Source organism: Rhinoderma darwinii, chromosome 4 (genome assembly GCF_050947455.1).
Source record: "Rhinoderma darwinii isolate aRhiDar2 chromosome 4, aRhiDar2.hap1, whole genome shotgun sequence".
Classification (NCBI taxonomy): Eukaryota; Metazoa; Chordata; class Amphibia; order Anura; family Rhinodermatidae; genus Rhinoderma; species Rhinoderma darwinii.
The window spans coordinates 60,164,225-60,171,563 of record NC_134690.1 but is presented as its reverse complement, the minus strand read 5'-3'; positions in this window follow the sequence as shown (position 1 = coordinate 60,171,563).

The following is a 7,339-nucleotide window of genomic DNA, read 5'->3' as shown; positions in this document are numbered from 1 at the left end:
TCCAGTCTCATACTATCAGAGAAAAAAAAGAAGCAAACTGATCCAGCAACGTGTGCATTTATCAGGCATAGCTTTAAAGTGGTATTCCCATCTTATAAATGTCATATGACTAGGATGCATGGGGTTGGCTGCAGTTCCGTGCACAGTCGTGTGGCCATGAACGCCACTGTGCATGCAAAACATAGACAGGAATCGCTTCATTCTCAGGTTCGGTGGGGGGCCCAGAGATCGGACCCCCACCAATAACAAATTGATGGTGTATCCTATCAAATTAAAATACCCCTCTAAGCAACCTAAACTAGTGGACATCCCAGGTGTCCCTCCTTTCTCCGAGAGCAAATATTTGCGGAGCAACGTGTTCCTCCTGATTTCTGGCAATATAGAAAGTTATACTTTTCTCATACTGTAGATTAACATGTCACATGGTACCTACACATGCAGTTGGTACATTTAAGCATTGAATGGGCCATGAGGGGAAATGTTTGCTCACCCAAATACTTTTGGCCAGTAAAATGGGGACCATGAGTCTCTCCTGAAGATCTGTGGGGTGTCCCAGTGGCCAAACGCCTTCTGATAATGCCATTATGCATGTCTAATGGAATACATGTTTATATTGGGAAAATTCATTAAAAATATATGACTGTCCGTTTTTTATCAAATTACTGTACATTACATACTTTCTCTACTTTATATACTGTACCTTTAGTTCATGTACCCTAGGAAGTATGGGACACAGGACTAAAAGGAACATATAGTGCCCCCAGGCCATGCTTTGGGAGAAGACTTGTGCAGCCTATCTCTGTTATAGAGTCACAGTCACAGCACTTTTACAGACTTTTATTATTTTATATTTACTTTTATTTAATAACATTATTATATATTTAACATACACTTTACTTATGTCACAGATGAGAAGCTGGAATTCTGATAATATAGTGCACCGAAAAAATACAAAAATATTTTTTTTTTAGGATATATAGAAGGAAATGGTATATAGTTGACTTGGAGTTTGGGATTGCTTGTTCATTCTGGTGAAAATCCAGACCACTTTGTTTTTACTCCTGATACGGGCTATCCTCAGGATAAACCATTAATATGTGATTGGCGGGGGTCTGACTTTTGACAACCCCTGCCTAGCAGCTGTTTGAAGGGGATGGGAGAAGGCTATAATACTCAGTGACCCCTTCAAACAGCTCATCGGAGGGGGGGCCGAGAGTCAAACTCCCACTGATCAGATATTGATGGCCTATCCTGAGGATAGGCCATGAATTTTATCTCGCTGGACAGCCTCTTTAAAGTAGTCTAAAGGCCGTTTTACACTCGTCAATTATCGGGCAGACAAGCCTTCATAGAAAGCTTGTTGCCGATAATTGTCCTGTGTAAACAGGGCAGCGATCAGCAGATGAACGAGCAAATGCTCAATCATCTGCTGATCATATAGTTTTAAAAAAGTTAAGTATTATAGTTGTCGGCAGCACTTCTTCCTGTGTAAACAGGGAGACACGCTGCCGACATGATAATGATGTGTGGCGATGAGCGATCGGAAAAACTGTCTCGCTGATCGGCGCTCGTTGCACCGGACAAAATTGACCGGTGTAATAGGGCCTTTAGTGTAACATAAAAAATCTTAAATAGATAAAGTTTGTGTCAACAGAAAGACAGAATAAAAATATCTAAATGTATAATGAACAGACAATAAGTAATATCAACAGGAATCAGCACAGTTCAGAGATAGTAGTGGACTACAGTACACAGTATTTAAGTACATGATGAATAATACATATAATCAGCACTGACTGAAGTGTTATTATTACTGGACTCATTGTTGTATTGTGTGCCAGATGCCAATAAGAACGTGGGTGTGTTGACTGTTAGAGCAGGATTATTTTTAGAGAGAGAGCATTTTTGCCATTATAGTAAGTATATATATATATATATATATTTCAGAATATCATCAAAGAGTTAATTTATCTCAGTAATTCAAATGAGAAAGTGAAACTGTTAAGGATCTGCCAGGCACAGCTTCTGTATCCACGCCCATAGGTAATCAGTCTGCACCTGCTTCTATGTCTGTGAGACTGACTCCATCTTCCACCACTCAGGATGGCAGGCTTAGGAGTGGGAGAGCCTATCACAGCCTTGCCAGACGGAGCTAGCTCCCGCCCTCCGTCTATTTATACCTGCCTTTCCTGTTCCTCCTTGCTTGTGATTCTTCTCTGTTGGTTTCCTGGCCCTGCTGCAGCTTCTTGAACTACTTGTCCCTGCTTCGTATTGACCCTGGCTTACTGACTACTCTTCTGCTCTGCGTTTGGTACCTCGTACACTCCTGGTTTGACTCGGCTTGTTCACTACTCTCCTGCTCTGCGTTTGGCACCTCGTACTCTCCTGGTTTGACTCGGCTCGTTTACTACTCTTGTTGCTCACGGTGTTGCCGTGGGCAACTGCCCCGTTTCCCTTTGTTCTGTGTTCCCTTGTCTGGTTGTCTGTTGTGCACTTACTGAGTGTAGGGACCGTCACCCAGTTGTACCCCGTCGCCTAGGGCGGGTCGTTTCAAGTACGCAGGGACTGAGTGGCGGGTAGATTAGGGCTCACCTGTCTGTTTCCCTATCCCTGTCATTACAGAAACTCATATATTATATAGATTCATTACACACAGAGTGATCTATTTCCGGTATTTTTTTCTTTTAATGTTGATGATTATGGCTAACAGTTAATGAAAACCCAAAATTTAGTCTTTCAGAAAATTCGAATATTGGGTAAAAGTTGAAGATTGTAGACTCATGGTGTGACACTCTAATGAGCTAATCAACACAAATCATCAATCCAAGTTGCTTGCAGTCCAGTTTGACGTTTCCACAGTCAGTGATGGTTTGGGGAGCCATGTTTCTTGGCATTAATTTCTTACCATGCTTCTTTTATTAACTGAATCATGTTATCAAGCTTGAGTGGTTTCTTGAATATACCTTATCTTTTATAATTCCCCAAAAGAAAAAGTCCATCGGGGTAAAGTCTGGTGATATATATACATACACAGTTTATACACCATTCAGCCATAACAATAGTACAGTAAAAAAAATAGTGTAGTACCGTGTTAGCCAGAAACAATCTGCAATGTTAAAGAAATGTTTAAATGTTTGTGTTTATAAAGACAAAAGTATTGTAGGTATGATACCTTTATTGGCTAACCATAAGGGTATGTTCACACAGCTTAGCAAAATACGTCTAATGCGGCGTATTTTACGGACGTTATTGGAGCTGCTTATCAATAGAGTCAATGAAAAACGGCTCCAAAAATGTCCCAAGAAGTGACATGCACTTCTTTTTGCGGGCGTCTTTTTACGCGCCGTATTTTGACAGCGTGGGAACAGAACATCGTAAAACCCATTGCAAGCAATGAGCAGATATTTGTAGGTGTAATGGAGCCGTTTTTTCAGGCGTAATTCGAGGCGTAAAATGCCCGAATAAGGGTATGTTCACACGGCTTAGCAAAATACGTCTGAAAATACGGAGCTGTTTTCAGGCGAAAACAGCTCCTGATTTTCAGACGTTTTTGTAGCAACTCGCATTTTTCGTGGCGTATTTTACGGCCGTTATTGGAGCTGTTTTTCAATGGAGTTAATGAAAAACGGCTCCAAAAAACGTCCCAAGAAGTGACATGCACTTTTTTTTCGCGTCCGTCTTTTTACGCGCCGTGTTTTGACAGCGGCGCGTAAAATAACACCTCGTGGGAACAGTACACCGTAAAATCCATTGAAAGCAATGGGCAGATGTTTGTAGGCGTAATGTAGCTGTTTTTTCAGGTGTAATTCGAGGCGTAAAATGCCCGAATTACTTCTGACAAACAGTGCGTGTGAACATACCCTTACGTCTGAAGACACTGCGTGTGAACATACCCTAAAAATTATATATGCGGCTTTCAGAGCACACCGGCTCCTTCGTCAGGCAGGTTTACAAATGAATGACAACATTTAAGATGTTACACAAAGACAATTAGTACATGTGGTGATACATCATTAAGATAAGCCGGGGCAATAAAACTGAGGTTATAGGGGTGATGACTTAGGAGTTAAGGGTTCTGGAGCTAGACTGAGCCAAGTGTTGCGAAGTTTGTGGCGTAATCGCAGCGTTTACGCAGCATTTACGCTGCAGAAATCGCAACACCGGAAAAAAAAAAAATCATACTTACCTAGAATTACCCAGAACGCCGTCCCTCTTCCTGCAGTTCGGCCTCCTGGGATGACATTGCATTCGATGTGACCGCTGCAGCCAATCACATGGCCTGCAACGTCATCTAGGGAGGCCGGAGCGGACATCACAGGAGGGGGTAAGTATGAGCGCTTTTTTGTGCAGCAGAATTTCCATCCGAAAAACCGTACCACAATGTGTTGCGATTTTTCAGACGGAATGTCCCGCGGGTTCCAGGTCGTACACGCTGCATGATTTTTATGCAGCGTATCTGACCCATGGGAACCCGACCCAACAGCTGGATCCTGCGTGCCAGAGACACGCAGGACCCGCTATCACTGAACCTGTCAGTCCCGCTTCAGGTTTCAGCACAAGATACAGCAGCTCTGTATGCAAGATATAAAGCAGCTGTATCTCAAAAAGTTAAAATAATTTTTAATAAAATGTAATTGACTTATTTAGCATATATTCACAGGTTACAGTCATATTGCAGGTTTTTTTTTCCAGAGATATTCGCATAACCATGGCATATGATATAGTTATAAAGCAATTTTTCATGAAAACTGTTGCAAAAAATGTGATGTGAAGAGACCCCTGTAGTTCATTTGTGTAGGGTAGGGGAGCTTTGCTGTAGATGTTATGCGAGGGAAAAGTTTAGTTATAGTTTTTGTGCGGGGGAGGGTATATTCACATGTAGCGTTTGAGGTGCAGTTAAAAAACTGCATCAAAACCGCGCAGTCGACTGCGCTATTGATTCTGTCGAAACATCGGAAACCTTACAGAGCGACAAACAGAAACCATTTGCAACGGATGTGTTACCATTAAAATCAATGGTAATGCAAACAGAAGCTATGGTCTCCATTTGTTTTAGTTTGGTTTCCGTTCATGGGTTCCCCTGATGGAAAAGTCAGATGGAAGCCATGAACGGAGCCCTGACACAGATGTGAACGAAGCCTAACATATGTGAACACGAAGAACAGCCCCAGATTCCCTGGGCAGAGCACTAGTAGAAGATCTGCCCGGAGACTTCAGCCTTGGGTAAGCTCCACTTCCTGGGTGACGTATCCCACTCTATGCAATACAGTGGGATATGTTTTTGCTAAATTGAACAAAATCCAGGGCATTAACCGGTCACCGCTTGCTCCATGGTTTCGCTCACTGTAATTGATGTCAGCACCAAAATCGGTTAAGGCGTATAACATACAAACATAAGCGCCACACTTTCCGTTGTCCACCCCCGGTAATGGAACCTTGGCTGTATGGCAAATTCCTGATGGCGGCCCTGGGGCTAGCCTTCACTACCAATGGACATTAATGATCTAAACGCCTCCAAACCTTCCAAAGCACAGTTAAAACTGATCTACTTTTGGCCACACTAAAGGTCCAATTTGCACTAAATGTGTTATGTAGAACAAAAGAAAAAAGTAAAGCATGTAAAAATACTGGTCCTCCCTAAAAAAGGGCATGGCGCAGGCCCAATGATACGTAATAATACAGTAGCATTATGTTGTCACTAAAATAATTCAGAATTTTACACGGAAAATGTAACCGAAAAACTCAAATAAACTCAAGTAAACAAAGTTGACAAAAGTACACATTAAAGCTCTTATTAAAATAGATTGATTGGGCTGTGTCTACAATATTGCAATTATTGTAATGTAGTAATATACCAAGCTTTATGCATAGAATCCAACATTAAGGGAGGTTATATTACCCATGACAGAACAAAGAAGACTGTAAACTAGTGTCAACAAATACAAAAATGATTTTGCTTTTGTGTCAACATTCCCTAAAGTTAAAGTGTTCTATGTCAAATGTAAGGCATATCAATGGCAGAGCAACCGCAAATCCTTAGGGTCCACATCTGTGAAGGATGTACGAGCAAAACGTTAGGAAATTCATGAAAAATCTTCTAGTTGACCCACCTGTCAAGTACACAAGACAAAACGTGTAGTACTGTAGCCAGTTCAAAAAGATTTATTTTATTTTGTAGAATTGTAGAAATTGTTACTAGTCGACAAAATGATCTGCTACAGCTATGTTTCCACTCAGCTGTTTCTGCTTTGTTCCATAACCTTGTCCCATTTTCCGCTTTAATTTTCTTTATTATATCTCTAGGTTTTCTTAATTTTCAGCTATAAGTGCATTGTCATCTATATATTACAGGTTTGTTCCTGAAATATTCCACCACACCCGTATGAAGTTCTATTTTTGGTAGTAAGCTTGTTCTCATGTTTTGTTTTTCCCTTTTTTCCCCCACTTTTCCATCCTAGCACTTCCCATCTTATCTTCTACTTCCCTGATTTCCTTTTCCACCTCTCTCATACTAGCAATCAATTTCATATTTGTCAGTCACCAGCGGTCATTAGCTGGGAGTTATATGTTCCTAATAAAAAGTTACCCAAACAGGCCATATCTAGCACATAAATGGAAGAAACTTTATATTATTGTAACGTCTGTGGTCGCTGACCACAAACCCATTCCATCCAGTCGACGCCCTTCTCTCCAGAGATGTTTGCACATACGGCCGTCCTGTTCCACAGTGACCACCAGGGTGTGCTCGCGAGCTCAGTCCAGACTCAAGAAGACAGAGCGCACGCATGTGGGAGATTGTGCTGATTGCTCCCTGAGCACCCTGGGCTATAAGAAGGTCTCAGCCCCTTCCTCCCACGCCTGAGCATTGTTGTCGTATCCTAAGTTTGTCTTGCAAATGGTCCCCTAGTGTTTCCTGCTCCCAGTGTTCCCTGTTCCTGTATCATGTAACCTGTATCCTGATCTAGTGCCATGTTGAGCTGTTGCCGTACTGTGCTGTATACCACGCCTGTCCTGCTCTTCCATGCCTGACCTCTACCTGCTGCCTAGTCCCAGCCAAGCCTGCCTTGCTACTGTCCGAGCTGCCACAGGTACCCTATATGAACTATAGACTCTGACCTGCGCCCTGTTGGGCAGCTGCCATACCGGCAAAGCCGCTTCGGCCCTGTGGGTCCACGAACTCTACGTGACAATTATAAGTCGTATAATCCAATACAACAGAATACAGTAAAATTCCATGCACACTGTTCTATAATTTCCAATAAATGTCTACTTTCATGTGGAATTTGTACCCTTGAACTTATTATTTTGAGTGATCTTCAGTGTTAATTATTGTACATCA